We start from the raw sequence: 19,542 nt of genomic DNA on the forward strand, positions 1-19,542 counted from the left end.
AAAATCCTCTCTGCAACAGGAGCCCAGAGTAGAGCATGCCTATTACCTCCCCAACGTGATGGAATTTACTATAACACATGTTGTTCTTTTGACTTTCTATTAAACAAAGATTTCTTGAGTGCCTGCTTATGCCTGGCACTGTGCCAGACACAAGAGCCCAGAGGAGCTAGGCATACTCTTAGCATCGGTGGTCCTATTCTATGCCTCTCCCAAAATGTGGTACTCTTCTAGAGGAAAAGATAAAATACATACACAAATGATTGTATCTCATGGCATGATGAGACATGCTGTAAGAGAGGTTCAGACAACATTCAGTGGAGATCAAGAAAGGTCCTGTACAGGAAGGTGCATTTAAGCTACAGATAGATGGATCTGAGAGGAGGAGATGCCTCACAAAGGAAACATACTAGAACTGGCACAGAAACAGGGAAGTGCAAGGTATGTCCAAGAAAAAGCCACATTCCTCATCAATGTCACTGCACGTCTTCAAACGACAAAGATCGTACTTGAGGCAGATTCACTTTTATGTGAGGTAAAAAAATAAAAATAAAAATAAATTTGCAAGATCTATGACACCCTCTAAAGCCACTAAGTGCCTCCATAGAGTCAATTCAATTCCCCAGGCATTTATGGAGTACCAACTGTTATTCCATCAAATAAGAGTTTCTTCCAATCTACAAAGCAAAGCCATCCTAATTTTAAACAAATATCATCCAACATTTTCCATATTTAAAAAAAATGCTTGAAGGTGATAACTTGTTAATATTCTGCTAAACTGGCAGAAATGTTTCCAGGAGGTATATTCTGATATTTAACAAACTATAAAGCACAAAGTAAATGTGGTTCTCCTTTTCCTCTTATTATTGATTAATTTAAATTTACAAGAAAATAAAGCATGTGGGAAAACAGAGCATTAGAGTTAAATATGTGAGGCCCAGAGCCAAATATCCTACTCTGCCTCAGTTCACTCATTAGTAAAAAGGGGATAGTAATGGTATCTACCTCCCTGGACGGTCATAGAATGAAATGCTACAGCTATGGTGACTATATACCAGGCATATAATAAGTTTCAGTGTATGACCGCTCTTATTACCAAGAGCGTCCCTTCCTGCCTCTCTATTCACTTCCTATCAACCAAGATGAGCTCTCAACAGAGGCACTACTGGCATTTGAGCCCAGACAATTCTTTGTAGTATGGAACTATCCTGTGTATTGCAATGGTTTAGCATTCCTGTCCTCTGCCCTCTAAATGCTGGCAGGGATACTCAGGCATAGTGACAATCAAAAAGTGCTACTACATGTTTCCAAACGTTCCCTGAGGGAGATGAACCAACTAGGAATCAATGAACTAAAACAAAGAAAATATCACACACCATGCCCAGATAGACAGCAAGCTGGAAATTCTTCAGGCAGGAAAATTAAAAAAAAAAAAAAAAAAAACCATTGCATATTTATGGATGTAATTAGCATACACATACATTGAAAAGACATGTCTAATATTCCCATAAATAAAACATACCAACTTATAAAACAAATAACAGGAATTATCAAAAACAGCAACAAATAAAAGCTTTCTCTTTGTTCCATGGTGACTCTCTCCTTTTCTCATCACTTCCAGGTGCACAAGTCTAGTTCTGCCCTCATCATCTGTCACCCAGATAATCCCAGTAATCCTCTAACTTAACTAGTTCATCTGCTTTCTCTCATTGCAGCAAGTATTCTTTTTACAGAATGAAAGTCTGATCATTATACTTCCCAGCTTACATTTCTTCAAAGGCACCAAAATTCTCAGCTTGACATACAAAATCCTCCACAGTCCACTCTCCCAGCTCCTTCAAGGCTCAGTTCGTATGGCAATCTGTGTGGTCTTCCTTGGCCCTTGGTCCTCTCAGGCCTAGCTGACTACATCACTGCCTTTTCTGTGCTCCCAAACTTCTATTATAGACCTCTCACCCTGTAGCACAATTGTTTATTTGCATGTCTTATTCATCTATGCATGTCAGTTCCTGACAAAATATGCTTGCAATAAATGTGTGTGAAATAAATACATCAGTAATTATTTTAACTGTAATTATTAATCAAGTCTAGCTTGACAGCTTTCGCACCTGTTGAACATCTCACTACCCTTTTTGTTGTTTCATGAAATAATAAGAAACTCTTTTTTTTTTTTTTTTTTTTTTTTTTTTTTGAGACGGAGTCTCGCTCTGTAGCCCAGGCTGGAGTGCAGTGACCGGATCTCAGCTCACTGCAAGCTCCGCCTCCCGGGTTCACGCCATTCTCCGGCCTCAGCCTCCCGAGTAGCTGGGACTACAGGCGCCCGCCACCTCGCCCGGCTAGTTTTTTGTATTTCTTAGTAGAGACGGGGTTTCACCGTGTTAGCCAGGATGGTCTCGATCTCCTGACCTCGTGATCCACCCGTCTCGGCCTCCCAAAGTGCTGGGATTACAGGCTTGAGCCACCGCGCCCGGCCAAGAAACTCTTACAAGAGAGAAAACTCTTCACTGACTGTGATTCTTACATGCTTTGCCTAAAACCTCTCACAAAATCCAGTGCTCCTCTTCAAGTATAGTCTTCCCTGGGCAAATCCTCCTCCTTGCCCAGAGGACACATCTGACCTCCACTCAGACCCATGCTTCCATCATTCCTGTTCTCAGAGTTATAGAGACATCATCAGCAAGTTCTGCATAAAACCAAGTTTACAGGAAGCATGCACAGGACACCTAAAATGGAAACACTGGGTCCACCAAAGTTTGAACTTCTTGGCAACTTGACATTTGGATCTGCGCCTTCAAGACCCGGGAGGTGAAGAACCAAACATTCTTGGGGGAAGAAAGGCAGGTGGCAAGGCCTGTCTTCTAACAATTTTTGTCTAGTAGTTTCATCTCCTTTAAAAAGCTGTATTTTTCCCCAGCAATTTCTATGGATAGAGAATCTGACAAGTGGTTTCTTTATTTCAAAAAACCACAGCATGGTGGCTGCTCTGCTGCATGACCTAACCAAGATCTGGTCAACTATGAATGATTTAATATCAGGTTCCCTGTGGAGCCAAATGTTTATTGAATGCTCAGCAAGTGCCAGGAACTTGCATGTTCACAATGTTCTTTAAATATTCCCAGGTACCTGTAAGGTAGAAATTACTAATACCCATTGTATAATCCAGGAAACTGAAGCTCAGAGAGCTTTAGGGGCACACATCTGGAAAGCAGTCAAGCTAAATCTCTCGAGCTCTGATTCCAGACTGTGTCCCAGTACCAGAAAGGGTTTGACCACAGGTTAACTATGTCCAGGGTAGATCCTGCTGAGACTGGAGATCCTTAGGGAAGTTGGGAAGGAGTAGTGGGGGTATGGCCAGGAAGTTTCTATAATAATAGGAAGAGCCCAAAATTTTGCTTGGCAGCCAGAGATTTAAATTTACAACAGTGGCTTCAGCTCAATTTCCCAATTTAGTCTACCCTTAATATCTTAAAAGAAGCCATAGAAATTTTCTCTTTATAAAATGTGAGCACAGCATAGAATTTTTGCAAATACACAAATATTGACTAACTCCTCAAAAGTTATTCAAGATGCCTTCTTGAAGCAACCATAAATAACCCTATATCATCTGTCCTACAGTGAAAATCCTCAGAGAATGCAATAGCATATTCAGGGGCATAGGATATGGTTTTATAATTTTCCAGTTCATGTTTCTTTCTTTTTTATGATTATTATTATACTTTAAGTTCTGGGGTACATGCGCAGAACGTGCCGGTTTGTTACATACGTATACACATGCCATGGTGGTTTGCTGCACCCATCAACCCATCATCTATACTAGGTATTTCTCCTAATGCTATCCCTCCCCTAGCCCCCCGTCCCCAACAGGCCCTGGTGTGTGATGATCCCCTCCCTGTGTCCATGTGTTCTCATTGTTCAACTCCCACTTATGAGTGAGAACATGCGGTGTTTTGTTTTCTGTTCTTATATTAGTTTGTCCAGCTCATATTTCATTGGAGACAAAGACATGTAAGTTATGTAAGCAGGGAAGAGAATTTTCGATTATAAGGATTCTAAAAAGTAACATTTTAATTGTATATTTCTGTGGTATTTTTTAATGCAATCAAGCTTTACAAATGAATGCAATCAATATATCCCAGTATTTTGTGAAATTCCCTCTAAATAGAGCATGTAAGATACCCATTAAAGTTTATTTTTAGCTAAGAGCCAAACCCTGTTTCATTTTATTATACCCCTCATCGAGTTTTAACTTAGAAAAGATAAATAAAACAAGACATTAAGTGACTTAATAATAAAAGCCTATCCTAGAGTGTGTTTCAGGATTACTTTCTACACCCTCCCCAACCACTGCTCTCCCTAAATCATTCTTTCAAAATGTGCTGAGATGAAGGAGCAAAGGTGTCTAAAGCCTGACTTTTCCTTAAAACCATATATTAAAAGTTTCCCTGGTGTGCTCCTCTCAAACTAAAACTGGCTTATGATTAAGAGTAAGAGTGGCAGGGAGGGAATGAGATGAGAAGGAAACACTCTCTAATTTGTCATCAAAAAAATAAATCAGAAAATAGCCTTTAATCTTAAGAGTACAATTTACTGATTTAGTCATTTATTTACAAAATTGATGGAAATTGTTAACAAGGAGTTAATTGATTTAAGTCACCTGATTACCACAGTTAATTAACCACACTGACTTAATCTTCTTTGAAAACATCAACTAATCATTTCCCAGGTGTCAAGGGGTAAATCGTTAAATAAAAAATAAACCTCTGTCCTCCTCTTCAAGAGAGATTTCTTGAGTGTGTTTTCTTTACGGATTCCAATCTAGCAACAAGCCAAGTTTGGGGAAATTTTGTTCTTATATGGCTATACTGAAAGAGCTGCCATCTTTCCAGAGTTTTTTCTCCGTTATAATGAAGGAAAGGCAGTCTTACAACCTTACCATGTGTGTCATTTTGAATTGCTTCAAAAATGAGCAAGGAACACTGCATAAATAAAAATGAACAAATAAAAGGCAATGGAGACATTCATCTGGGAAAGTCAGTTTTCAAAAAAGGAACCTAAAAAACACTTTATTGGGAGGGTGTGACTACAAAGGAGTAGCACAAGGGAATTAGTGGGGGTGACTGAACTGTTCTAATCCTGATGGAGGTTGTGGCTACACAAATACATACATGCATTACAATTTACAGAACTGTACACATACGCAGCAATTTTAGCCTATGGTAATTTTTAAAATAAAATAAAGCACTTCATAAAGGCCAACTCTCTTTTTCACAGACAGAAAAATGGAGGTTTGACCACTTGGCCCCACCTCAAAAGGAAAAGAGGGGGCGGTCAAAAAAAAAAACCGAGCAATGTTAGGGAAACTCAGAAAAACATCCTTCATGACTCTTGTTGCTCTTGTTCTGAGTTAGCAGAACCATTGCTTCTCTTCAAAAACCAAACAAAACAAAAAAGTCAACTGTCTTTGATCCACCAATGTGCCCATAGAACAGGAAGGCCCTGGAAGGGACCAAAGTCCCAGGTCACTGTGACAAGTCACACTTAGACCTCCTAAAGGGAAGAAGTAACTACAACTTTAATAAAACCCCATCCTTCTTCCTATCCCTTTCTCCTTCCTTCAATCACGGCAAAATGCTTGAAAACTAAATCTGGATTACAGTGGGATTTTGTTGCACATAGTCACAATCAGCAACAACTATTAAAGACCCTTTTGATTTCCCTTACAGGGAAACGAAAGTGTTCAATACAATATGATCCTTCTTAGCCCAAGTCCCTCTTGGTGCCATGTTCTCTCGTCTGCACTGTTGGGTTTAATTATTTACAGCTAGAAGCATCTAACTTCCACTGTCTTTCAGTTAGTACGTTCAATTTTTAAACCATGCATTTTGTTTTTCACTAGAATCTTAGCTTTCAATGATTACTTAGCAAATTCTTTCAACACCTCACTGCACCAAATATTAGGGAAGAAGTAAATTCTTATATCAGAAGTGACCTTGAAAAAAAATGCAGAATTTTGGTACATAAAAACCAATCATTTAACAATTGACTTAGGACATGTGTATATTCAACTTTATGCATTTGCAAATCCTTTTTTTATTACACAGTAACTTAAAAGAAAAACAGAGCTAGGCACAGTGGCACACACCTTAGTCCCAGCTACTCAGGAGGCTGAGGCATGAGGGTTGTTTGAACCTAGGAGTTTGAATCCAGCCTGGGCAACATAGTGAGACCCCCATCTCTAAAACATAAAAATTTTAAAAAAAAAATTTAAATAGAAAAAAACAGGCCGGGCGCGGTGGCTCAAGCCTGTAATCCCAGCACTTTGGGAGGCCGAGGCGGGCGGATCACAAGGTCAGGAGATCGAGACCACAGTGAAACCCCGTCTCTACTAAAAATACAAAAAATTAGCCAGGCGCGGTGGCGGGCGCCTGTAGTCCTAGCTACTCAGGAGGCTGAGGCAGGAGAATGGCGTGAACCCAGGAGGCGGAGCTTGCAGTGAGCCGAGATCGCGCCACTGCACTCCAGCCTGGGCAACAGCGTGAGACTCCGTCTCAAAAAAAAAAAAAAAAAAAAAAAAAAAAAAAAAAAGAAAAAAACAGGATTCCCTATAGTAATCATCATGGCCTAGACAAATTGTAACTGCCATGTACATTAAAATCCAAGGGTCAATTCTCAAACTTACCAGGCACTGTTGAATCCCCAAGGAATGGTTGATAGAGCCTTACAACTGTGTTCCTTTTAAGGACAACTTTTCCTTTTGTTGTAACAACTCAATTTCAATTGCTAACTAGAGGAAGGACAGCCACACTGGAAGTGTGTAAGTTCTATCTTTGAGGCCCTCCTAATAGATCACAGCTGAAATTCCCCATAAAGCCATTCTAAGAAAAAGCACAAGCATAATAACCCTTTCTTCCCCAGAAAAGGGAGGTGGCTTATTTTCAAGACTATATCGCACCTCTGGTACCTTCTTTCCCTCTTTCCTCCCCATTAAAACATACCAGCTTTGTGTCTTCTTCTCTCTGAACCTTGCTCTGACAAACATTTACTGTGCGTTACTATCTCAACTAACTACTTTACCCTACAGGAGTGAACATTTCCACATTGTAATAGGGGTTTCAGGAGGAAACAATGTCTTACTCTGAAGAACTGACTTTAGTAATGACAGAACAGAGATCTTTGGCCATAGTGAGAGATACTTTGGGGCCAAGAAGCCTTTAAGCACACCCAGCACGCAGGAAATGTCTTCTCCATCTCTACAACAGCAGTCTTCTCTGGGAAGTAAAGAAACTCAGCTCTCACTTGGTCGTTCATTTTTTTCTTCAATGACTTTAAATAAGAGAACTTAATAATTTTTTCATTAATAGTAAACAACAACAACTTCTGAAAATCTGTGGATGACTGCTGTCCCTACTGGAAGGTTAGAATTGAACTCTCTGATTAGGTAAGGGTCCTTTGAATTAAAAGACAAATAATTATAGAGGAAAACAAAAGGTGTTCCCAGATAATGAAATAGTAGTATAGGAGAAACCCAGCAGCAGACAGAAATCAATCTGTACCTAAAAACTACAGTCTTCTAGTCTTCTAGAAGGAAGTGGAAATATACTCTGTTCAACAGTAAGCTGTTTTGGATGTGGTTTATGTTGAGGGACTCTCTCTATACTCTGCAGTACCTAGTTACATCATGCCTAGAGCATGATAAGGCTGCAACATATGTTGAATGAATGAATGAATGAACTGCCAAGACTAGCATTAAAATGTCCAAAAGTTGGGTCACAATGGTACCAGCCTCTAAAATGAGGTCAGCTGATCATAATATGAGAAATTAAAAGAGGCTTCGTTTGATTACGTACAGAGGAAATATCTTCTACTTGCTCCAAATTATCCATGGTGGCAACATATGCAAATAAGAGTTCTGGGTTCAAATGTTGGTTCTGCCACTTAGTAAATGAATCACTTTGGGTAAATTACCTCACCTGTCATTGTTTTGGTTCTTTAGCCATAAAAGTTTTACTGTTACTACATCAGTAGGTAAACTAATACCTACAAAGCACTTAGGCCAGTGCCTGGTATAGAAAGCACTCAAATAATTTAGTCATTTTTATTGTGGCTTATTTCCCAACTTCTCTACTCATCTATGTGTGGAACTCCATCATTCTCCTGCCTCCAACTTATTTGTTATGTACGGAGTCCTCAAAAGAATGGGGACTGAGATGAGGGAGACTATGCCCAGGAGACAAGTGGCCATGAGTCCTTTTCAGCAGTCAGGGGCCCTCTTGGGCTGTGCCCATTTTTCCTTCATTCATCAGGAACAAGACTCATGAATGTCCTGACTTGACATGTGATGTTCTTTCCACCACAATCCATGCTGCCTCCCTGAGTGGAGAAACCACTCCCCTCTTCAAAGAGGGCCTTTTGTTTGATCAAGGCTGTTTTCACTGTGTCATGGTCTCAGACAGCTTTCTTTTGTGTTCTGTTTAAATACAGAATGACAGTCCACTAACATGAAGTCTAAAAATGTTGGCTTATCTTTTTGTAAAAGCTACTGTATCAAATCTGTCCTAAAAATAGCAGAATGACCCATTCTGTATGTACAGGGGAATTCTCACAGGGTAACCAAGTATCTGGGATGGAAGTTACAAAGAAGGAGGCAGATTCAACTACTCTCAAATGCATTGGGAATCACCAGCAGGGCGGGAGTGGGAGGCATTGGGGTGGAGAAAAGGGGGGAGTGAAATGGAGAGAAACAGCGTTGCTAAGCCACTTGCTTTGATAGAGACAGCAATTTTCCTTTTTCTCCATCAGGACCCTGACTGGGCCTCCAGGGGCCTCGAGGAATTAAGAGCTGGTAGTACCAGGGAATGGTGATGAGCTGAGGATGCCCCTTCTTAGCACCCATGGTGGCATCTGTCCATTCATTTATTCAATGCATATTCACTTATTTAGCCCTTTTCTGGACACTAGGGAAAGCAATGGATAAAAGAGATGAAAATCCCTGCCCTTGTGCCATTTACATCTTAGGGAAAGGAAGATAATAAGTAAGGAAATAAACAAACAATTAAGTTACATACCTTATGTCAGATGGTGGTAAGTGCAATGGAGAAAGTAAATCAGGAAAGAGGAGATCGGGAAAGAATCAGAGAAGGCCACACTAAGAGGGTGACCTATGAGCAAAGACCTGTAGGAGGAAAGGAAGTAAGTCATGCACCATCTGAGGCAAGAGCACTCAGGAAAAGGGGGAGCAAGCACAAAGGCCCAAAAGTGCTCATCAGGTCAGAGAAAACAAGGATATCACTGTGCCTGGTACACTGTGCCTGGGGAGAGGAGAAGGAAATGAGGTCAGGGAGGTGATGTGAAGGCCAAATGGTTAGGGTCTTGTAGATCATAGTAAGGACTTGGACTGTGACTCTTCATGAGATGGAAAGCACTGGTACACCCAGAGATGTGCCATGCAGCTTCCTCTTATAGGAAGGACCAGCTACGAGGAAGGACTTTCTTCCTCAATCAGCTCCTTTGGGGTCTGCCTCGGCTATAGAAAGCTACCTGTCCATGGTCGTGTCCTTCCAGGACAGGCCACATCCAGTGACTAAGCAAGGCCATTTCAGCCTGACACAGGACACTCTAATAGGCAACTCTTGCTCCAGAGCTTCCTCTGGGTTGACCAAGGGCTGCCAGAGTTCAACTTCTTCTTCTGCCCATCCTGCTTCCTCCCTTTCCCTTCACAGGCATTGATCTTACTAAATATCATATACTCCAAGCTGCAAACAGTGTCTGTTTTTGGGCAATCCAACTTGTGTATGACAGAAACCATGGAAGCTTCTGAGCAGAGGGGTGCTGTGATCTGACTGATGTTCTAAAAAAGTTGCTACAGCAAGGAAATCAGTATGGAAGCTATTGCAATCATCGAGGCAAGAGACAGCAGTCGGTTGAATCAGGGTGGCAGAAGTGAAGATGGTGAAAAGTAGTTGGATTCTAGATATATTTTGAAGATCAAAACAATGGGATTTTCTAAGAAATTCTATATGGGGTAGAAAAGTAAAAGAAAAGTCAACAGTTTGAGGCCTGAGCAAGGATGAGGAAGCCATTTGCTGAGATGAGAAATTCTACATGGAAAGCAGGTTTGGGCATTAGTGGAGATCAGGAGTTCATTTTTGGACATGTTAAGTCTGAGATGACTGTTGGCCAGCCAGGTGGACATGTCAAATGAGCAGTTGGATATATGGGTCTAGACTATAGGGTAGTGGTCTCGATTAGATTCATAAATTTAAGCTGTCAGCATGTACCTGGTAAAGAAGTACATACGGAGTCCTCAAAAGTATGGGGACTGAGGCCAGGCACAGTGGCTCACGCCTGTAATCCCAGCACTTTGAGAGGCCAAGGGAGGAGGATGACTTGAGGTCAGGAGTTTGAGACCAGCCTGGCCAGCATGGCAAAACCCCATCTCTACAAAAATATAAAAATTATCCGGGCATGGTGGTGTGTGCCTGTAATCCCAGCTTACTTGGGAGGCTGAGGCAGGAGAATCGCTTGAACCTGGGAGGTAGAGTTTGCAGTGAGACAAGATCATGCCTCTGCACTCCAGCCTGGGTGACAGAGTGAGACTCCATTGAAAAAAAAAAAAAAACTATGGGGACTGAGATGAGAGAGACTATCCCCAGAGGACAAGTGGCCCTGGGTCCTTTTCAGCAGCCTGGGGCCCTCTTTGGTTGTGCCTATTTTTCCTTCTTTCTTCAGGAACAAGACCCATGAATGTCCTGACTTGACATGCGATGTTCTTTCCACCACAGTCCGTGCCGCCTCCCTGAGTTGGGAAACCACTCCCTGCTTCAAAGAGGGCCATGAGACAGGATGAGGCCACCAAGGAGGCAGTGTAGCTAGAGATGAAAACAGGTCAGGGAAATAGACAGGAGCAAGCATGAGATACCCGGGGAAGGCAAGCAAGGAAGAAAATAAACCAAGAGAATGCAATTTCTTGAAAATCTAATTGTTTCAAGGAGGAAGTCAGGATATACTGTGTCTGATGCTGCTAACCAGTTAAATAAGACCAGAGCTGAAAATAGATCATTGGATTTAACAACATGGAGGTCATGAGTGACTTTGACCAAAAAGAAAAATCTAGCATGGATGGGGGCTAAAGCAAAATGGCATGGATTTGAGGAAAAATTGAAAGGTAATTACAGTGGCTATAGGCACATCTGTACAAGAATTTTACTGTAAAGTAGAACAGAAAAAATAGAGTGATAGCTAGAAGGTAATGTGGAAGAGAGGATATCATAAAAGAAAGAGGGGACAATTGCAGAGAAGTGAGAGGGAATGGGATCTAGAACATGAATGAAATGGTTGGACTAAGAGCATGGAAAATTCTTCCAGTGTAATAGGAGGAAAGACAGAGGATATAAGCTGAAGTTCAAATGATGATGGCTGAGTTATAGAAGTTTATGGAATTCTCTTCTGGTTGCTTCTATTTTCATAGTTTTAAAAAGCTCACTCTACATCTGAGCAGGTGATGTCAGAGGTTTGAGGATAGAGGAGAAGATATAAGGAAGCAGGAGAAGCAATGGACAGGCTAGGAAGCAAGTCCTAAGCTTGAGATTGGCTTCATGAATGTCAAGCGAGGCTAGTCAGTATAGTTGTGTTTTTCTCCTGCCATATTTGGCTACAGAGATGCAGATGTGGAGAATTGGATTTAACCACGATCAGGGTCTTGCCAAGCACAACAGAGCCAGATAAAGGGGCCAAGCTGCTGAGGGTGTACGTAAGCAGGGAAGTGAAATTAATCATGGCCATAAAATATAAGCTGAGGAAGTAAATAGGTGAGGGATTTGAGGGACGGTGAAGAGGCAGTAGGATCAACAAACTGTAAGTCCCAATGAGGTCAACAAATAGTTGAGGCTAGGATACAAAGGAAATGAGCTATGAAGTTTTTCAATACTCCCGTTCCAAACATGGAACAGACAGCTTCTCTAGAAGCCAGTGGGCTGTGACAGCGGTGCTCTGAGATGAATTCCTGACATAGGTGAGAAAAGATTAGAAGACCTGCAACAGTTATTTACCTCAACGAATCTAATGAATCTAATGTTCTTAGGAGGGTCTGGGGAGAACTTCAAAGGTGACCAAGGTAAGAGCAAAACATAACAATTAAGACACAAACAGTGGCACATTTAGGGAGAGGTTCAGGACCTGCCACACTGGCCAAAAATGGAGGTGGCCAGGAATGAGGGCGGTACTTCATGTCACCCTCAGACTTAAAAGAGTCCTGTCCTTGTTGTAGCTACCTTGTAACATTCCCATCCAAAAGAAAGAGATTAACAGAGTATATTTAACTGCCACTGAAGAAATTTGCAGTGGCAAGTCAGTTCATCTGTAAGTCTGTTTACAAAACTGAAAAATGAGAGGGTACCTAGATTAGATGTTCCCAAAATGTGTCCAGCCCTCATAATCACCTGGAAACTTTTAAAAATACAGATTTTCCACATTTTCTTTATCTAGTCTATCATTGATAGGCATTTGGGTTGGTTGTGGCACATATACATCATGGAATAATATGCAGCCATAAAAAAGAATGAGTTCATGTCCTCTGCAGGGACATGAATGACACTGGAAGCCATCATGCTCAGCAAAGTAACATAGGAACAGAAAAACCAAATACTGCATGTTCTCACTCATAAGTGGGAGTTGAACAATGAGAACACATGGTCACAGGGAGGGGGACATCACACACAGAGAGGGGAACATCACACACCAGGGCCTGTCAGGGGGTGGGGGTAAAGGGGAGGGAGAGCATTAGGACAAATACCTAATGCATGTGGGGCTTAAAACCTAGATGAAAGGTTGATAGGTACAGCAAACCACCATGGCACATGTATACCTATGTAACAAACCTGCACGTTCTGCATATGTATCCCAGAACTGAAAGTAAAATAAAATAAAATTTTTAAGAATGCAGATTTTCATACCCCTGCTTTAGTAAGAGTGGGTTTTAAGAATCTATATTCTTTTTTAAGTTCTTCAGGTGATTTTGATGATATGCCAAGTTTGGGGAGCTAGCTGACTTTATCTAGGGTCCTTAGAAATTATAACAATCTGTAAGTTATTGTGATGAAATAATACTTTCAAGAACATAACTAAAACCTTCTCAAAGTTGGATTCTCCTAGATAGGATCAAGGAAACATGTAGCCCCATTTGCCCTGGCAGCCATATCAGAATCATATGGAAAGCCAGACTGCACACAAAGGTGAAACTTAGAGGGGAGTAGGGTCAAGGAAAACACAAAGAAAGAGAACTGGAACCCTGACTGCACCTCCCCTGAACCCCACTCTGCCTCAGTATTTTTTACTCACATAAGCCAACAAATACCCTTTATTGTGTAGGCCATTTTGAGTTGGGTTTTCTGTTTCTTGCAACAAAAAGTATCCTCCACACCCTTCCCCACATCAAAATTAAACCATGCTAGCATGTATCACCTCCCTTCTAGTGAGATTAAAATGTGTGTAGGATTGCCATATTTCTGATAAAATACTTTCATTCTTAAATTCGACTTTAAGAATTCCCTGATAAAATAAATGATTTTGGCTGGGCATGGTGGCTAGCGCCTATAATCCCAGCACTTTGGGAGGCTGAGGCAGGAGGATCATTTGAGCTCGGGGGTTTGAGGCCAGCCTGAACAATATGGAGAAACCCAATTTCTGCAAAAAATATAGAAATTAACTGTGCATGGTGGTATGTGTCTGTAGTCCCAGCTTCTTGGAGGGCTAAGCCAAGAGGATCACTTCAGCCTGGGAAGTTGAGGCTGTAGGGAGCCATGTTTACATCACTGCACTCCAGCCTGGGTGATAAAGTGAGACCTTGTCTCAAAAAATAAAGAAAACGATTTTGATTTTTTCAACCTTTACTCAGGAAATTTTCTCCTTGTTAATGACATAAAAACCAAAGAACTGGGCCCAAAGTGACAGGCAAATCACTGACACTATAAGACAGAATATTTTTATATAGGAATCCAAGAACGTCCAGCATAACAGAAGTGTAGCTACTTTCCTTTTTGTCTTTTTCAGGTTTCCTCAACACCTTCAAAAGTACATATGCTGTTACTTAATGTGAATCAGTAGATCAGTGAGGAAAGACTTATTTTCAAAGTTACTAGGAACCTTCATGTGTTATTGGCTGATAGGACATAAATTTAAAGGAGACCTTGGATATTGCTTACAAACTTGGATCTCAAGATCTGGACAATAAATGCACCATTGTATCCATGGTAACAGTGGCTTAACTATTCAATGCACAGAATGGTAATTACATTTCCTCCTTTCATTCATTTCTCACTGTTTCCAGTAACCTTGGGGTCAGGCATGACCTGAGGGCTAATGACCAAAAGTGAAACTTCAAATTGTCTAATCTGTCATTATCTAGGAAAGACTTACATTTCTTTGCACTGAATTTCAGTGCTATCCTAAATCAGAAGTGCCCTAATATAAAAGTTAGCCATCTTACTTTTAGAATGAGAATATCTCCATTTTCTCAGCAAATGTGATTAGAGATAAGACTTAAATTAGAGACCAACAAAGTAATCATCAGCAAAGAGTACATATATCTGGCATTTGTGAATTAATCCAATAAGGTGTGATGGATACCTGTTCTACCATTTATGAAAGAAGTCCATAGGTGAAGTGCTAAGGACACTCAGATATGCACCAAGATGGATTCTGTCTCCACAGAAGCATCTTAACCTGTCTCTAAACTCTTTGAGCTTCTTTCTCTCTACCCCATCCTTATAGCCAAGGACTAGTGCTTGGAAAAGGGACAAAGTCTTAGGAACATAAACATTGGAGTGAAGTAAATTGGAAAAGGAGCAGGAACCTAAGATTCATTAAAAAAAAAAAAAAAAGAAAGAAAGAAAAGAAAAGAAATACTACACTGGACTCAAGGGATCTTGTAGTCTGATCTCTCAGCTCATTTTCCAGAACTTTCCTGTCTATCACAAAGCTCTCCTCCAAATAAGAAAACTTTAGGATCCAAATAAACCTTCTAAAAGTCCTTCTTTCTCCTGTTCTCCTTCTAAACTTAAAGTTGCAACATGGTCACATGGGCACAGATCACCGTGTCTTTTTTCTTAATGTTTCCAGTACTTTTCTCCTTTCAATTCTGTAAGTTACCCCAGGGCTGCCAGCTCTTGAGAAATTTCTGTAGCTTTTTCAAGTGTGTCTTCACATGTAAAATGAAAATAACATCATCAGTCAATTTTATTTGATAAGGTATACTGGACACTTTTTATTTTTGCATCCCAGCATCTGTTCACCATTCTCCCAATAATTACCCCCATTTCTCTCTGGACTCCACCCCTTAGTGCACGATCTCAAAGACTGAGAATATAGCCCAGGCTTAAGCCATGGGAACACAGCATGACCCAGGATTCAGTGGTTGGTTCTTCAATGAGCTTATAACCTAAGCAGAGCCCCTGAGATGCAACTGAAACTTTTGCTGGGAAGAGTTAAGATAAAAACTCTTATTCTTTCCCAGTGGACATGATCTGATAGGAGGTGGCTCCAGAGCCACTGACAGCCACTTTACATCAAAGGAGAACATGTTTAAGAATGGAGTCATCTCAGAACCAGGAGATGGAAAGAAAAACAAGATTGGCATGACATAGTTTGAGCCTCCATTTTTTGTTAGGTTGAACCAAATGAAATTGCCAATATTTGACTATTTCTGCATAGGAAAAAAATCAATCTCAAATGGATCAACCTAATTATCTGTATCTTTTCAACTAAGTATTTATTTTCTTTGAGACAGGGTCTCGCTCTATCGCTGAGGCTGGAGTGCAGTGGCGCAATCACAGCTCACTGCAGCCTCAACCTCCTGGGCTCAAGGGATCATCTCACCTCAGCCTCCCAAGTAGCTAGGACCACAAGGACACACCACCATGCCTGGCTAATTTTTTGTATTTTTTGTAGAGATGGAGTCTCACTATGTTGCCCAGGCTGGTCTCAAACTCCTGGGCTCAAGCAATCCACTCACCTCAGACTCCCAAAGTGCTGAGATTTATAGGCATGAGCCACCACACCCACCCTCAACTATGTATTTCAATAAATCCTTTTTGGCTTCAGGCAGTTTAACTTGGTTTTGCAACATTCACAAACATAACAGTACTTGAATAATATGTGAAGTTGTGGTAGCCACTATAAGGATGTAACAACATGCACAGATGCATCATTCACAGACCCACTTGTAAAGAAGATACCAAAATACTGCAATACCTTCCTCCCCTCAAGTTTGGCAAAAGTAAAATTCTTGTAAAGGGTAATAATGATGAATGGAAATATACATCAGATTTCACAATTTATTAAATGTTTCACATTCATTGCCTCTGCATAACCACCCCGTGAGGTAGATATATACCCATTTTACAGATAAGAAAACTGCCCCAGAGCACCCAGAGTGTGTGGTACTGGATTTCCCAGATAATAAAGGGCAAAGCTAGGCATCAAACCAAGATCCTCTAACTTCAAAATCACAAGCCCTTCCCACTTCATCTCAAAACGCTGTAACTGTCAAGAAATTACTTAGGAAACATTTGCATTAGGAACATATGAAGAACCACAGAAATGCTCTTGACATTTCAAAACAACTACTATCTGATCATTATCAAAAAGCATCCCAAAACTCTGTTGCTGAAACATCTCCAATCTTTCTAATGCTGGTGAGATCCTGGGCAGGGTTATTAGGAATGAGTCAATGACTATTTCAGAATCTTAAATGCAAAGCTGCAGTCCATTTTAATTGTGAGATATCTAGACACCTCTTTTCAGTTCTCATCTTCCTTAATCTTTCTGTAGTATTGATACTATTGACTCATCAGCACACTGTTGATATTTGCGGGCGCCTGTAGTCCCAGCTACTCGGGAGGCTGAGGCAGGAGAATGGCATAGACCCGGGAGGCGGAGCTTGCAGTGAGCTGAGATGCGGCCACTGCACTCCAGCCTGGGTGACAGAGCGAGACTCCGTCTCAAAAAAAAAAAAAAATAAATAAATAAATAAATAAATAAATATTCATGGAAAAAATAAAATAAACATTCACAGAATACACAATAGTGGTAAAATTTTTTTAATTACTCAAGACTATAAAGTTAGTAGGATATGATAGAACCATTTGATTTATACCAAAGGTTCCATTGAGCTTATTTTTTCCATGCTAGAATAGGGCTTCACAATTAACTTTTTTAGTTGCTCTAGATTCATGCAATCAACCTTGAGAACCCCTTTCCAATCCATTCAACGCTCTTTCGTAAGCACCTCTACTTTCTTTTTTTTTCCTTTTTTAAATTTATTTTTATTTTATTTTGTTTATTTATTTACTTTGAGACGGATTTTTGCTCTGTCGCCCAGGCTTGAGTGCAGTAGCACAATCTCAGCTCACTGCAACCTCTGCCTCCCGGGTTCAAGCAATCCTCCTGCCTCAGCCTCCCGAGTAGCTGGGATTACAGACACGCGTCACTACACCCAGCTAATTTTTGTATTTTAAATAGACACGGGGTTTCACCATGTTGGCCAGGCTGATCTCCATCTCCTGACCTCATGATCCTCCCGCCTCAGCCTCCCAAAGTGCTGGGATTACAGGCATGAACTTTCTACTTACCTTGTTCTAGCTACTAGGACTTAACAGAAACTCCAAAGCCAGTATGACAATGCACTCGCTTCTGATTACACAGGAAGTACATCTAGGATCTTGGTATCATTATTTTTACATGGAAATTTTAAATTTTAATTTAAAACGTTTAAAAACCTGTCAGTGTTCTTACAGTGCCTGACTAGAGAACATGAGCAATGATTATGACCTAATAATTACCTTTAGTAAGACAGAAAACCTAGTCTTACAGCAGCCTGCACTACAAAACCCAAAGATCTTCAGGAATGTGCTTTGATGGCTCAAGAATTTGAAAAATGGATCTGGAGGTATGGTCTTTGGGAGTAGGGGCACTGACATGGCATCAGTTCTGGACCAGGCTGAAAGCACATGATACATGGTTGTAATAACCTACCACAGGATTCCTCTTTGACCTGGGACAGGTAACCCATCCAGTTGTTTAAGATTCATCTGCTCATCAGACCGTGCCTTATCTGGTAAGTCAGGATTCCAAAAGGAATCTAGAAATCTCAACCAACCAAACAGGCTGGGGACATTCAGAAGGCATGAATCTAAATGGGGACATTTAGAAGGCATGAATCTAAAAAATGGTCCACTGCAAATTTATATCTTAGCTCTATCACAGGCTACATGTCCTTCGGCAAGAAACCCATTAACCGCCTTCCCTTTCATCCTCTCAGCCCCTTTCTTTTCCCTCCTGGGCTAATTGATTATCTGTAAGAAAAAAAAAATGCAAGCAGACCAGTTGATATCTAAGGTTGCCTCCAGCTGTAAAAAGTCTGAGTTTCTATTAAAATGAGACAGGTGCATGACTGAAGGGAGTTCAGGCAGAAGTCTTATGAAGACTGGTAAAGAGAAACTTTTTCAAATAGAGAAAGAGAAGCCAATAACTGTGAAATGAAAGCAGCAGTGAGGTTCCAGAGTTATGATGGAATAAAAACAATACATGTTTGCTATTGCCCCCACAATCCTTTTAAACATATAAACTTCATGTGAAGATGCAATTGTCATAAAAGCTGATACAAGCTCTTAAAAACATTACCGCATTTTTATTGGATTAAAGAATATAATGTTGGGCCAGGTAAGGTGGTTCCTGCCTGTAACCTCAGCACTTTGGGAAGCAGAGGTAGGAGGATCATTTGAGGCCAAGAGTTCGAGACCAGCCTGGGCAACAGAGTGAGACCCCATTTCTATTTTTGAAAAATAAGTTTTTTAACTTAATAAATAGAATACAACTTTGTTTAAGGCCAATACTATTTTCTCAAAAAAAAAAAAAAAAAAGAAAAGAAAAAGAAAAAGAAAAAAACTTCCAATCACATGCTAGGGTCTGAGAAGTCTTCAGAGAACTGTTAGTGAAAAAATACGTAAAGAAGACTTTCCTATGTATACTTGAAAATTGGAAATATGAATAGGAAGCAAAACAATATGTTACTTTAAGTGTTGATAAATATAATAAAAATATTATATTTTTAGATTATTTTCTAGTTTATTTTCACTGTCTATACACTTTACACCATGCTAAGCACTTGGCATATTTTATCTCTTTATGCTCACAAGATGTCATTGGGTGAATTCTCTTATTATCTTGTCAATTTTGCAGATAAGCCATCTGAGCTATGCAAAGTTGGTTGACTTTCCCAAGGTGACACAGCTAGAAAGTGGTAAAGCCATTGTTGGAACTCAAACAGCTTGACTCAGAGTTCAGGCTCTCCAAAATGTTTTTTCTTGAAAAGCATTACACAAAAGATAAGGAAAATGCAGATGTGGTATGATTTTTTTCAAAGACTAAACATAGACTACTCAGAACTTTTTGTTTCCTCCAATTTTTAGTGATGTGAAGTTTGCCGTGGTAGCCTACCTAAAATGTAGTGCTTAAATAAAAGCTCTTACAATCTCATTGGATTTTACTTCA

General features: G+C 40.4%; 1 protein-coding gene and 1 long non-coding RNA gene across 2 annotated transcripts in view; one reads left to right on the top strand and one right to left on the bottom strand.

The window, feature by feature from the left end:
- The window catches only part of LOC105483280 (LDL receptor related protein 2), a 214,626-nt gene that overhangs the window by 192,160 nt on the left and 2,924 nt on the right, over nt 1-19,542 (bottom strand). The window lies entirely within an intron of this gene.
- The window catches only part of LOC105483281 (uncharacterized), a 39,118-nt gene continuing 37,548 nt past the window's right edge, over nt 17,973-19,542 (top strand). The window contains exon 1 of the long non-coding RNA XR_988143.2: nt 17,973-18,106. This is a non-coding gene — a long non-coding RNA (uncharacterized lncRNA). The remainder of the gene's footprint in view (nt 18,107-19,542) is intronic.

This window comes from Macaca nemestrina, chromosome 11 (assembly GCF_043159975.1).
Source record: "Macaca nemestrina isolate mMacNem1 chromosome 11, mMacNem.hap1, whole genome shotgun sequence".
NCBI lineage: Eukaryota > Metazoa > Chordata > Mammalia > Primates > Cercopithecidae > Macaca > Macaca nemestrina.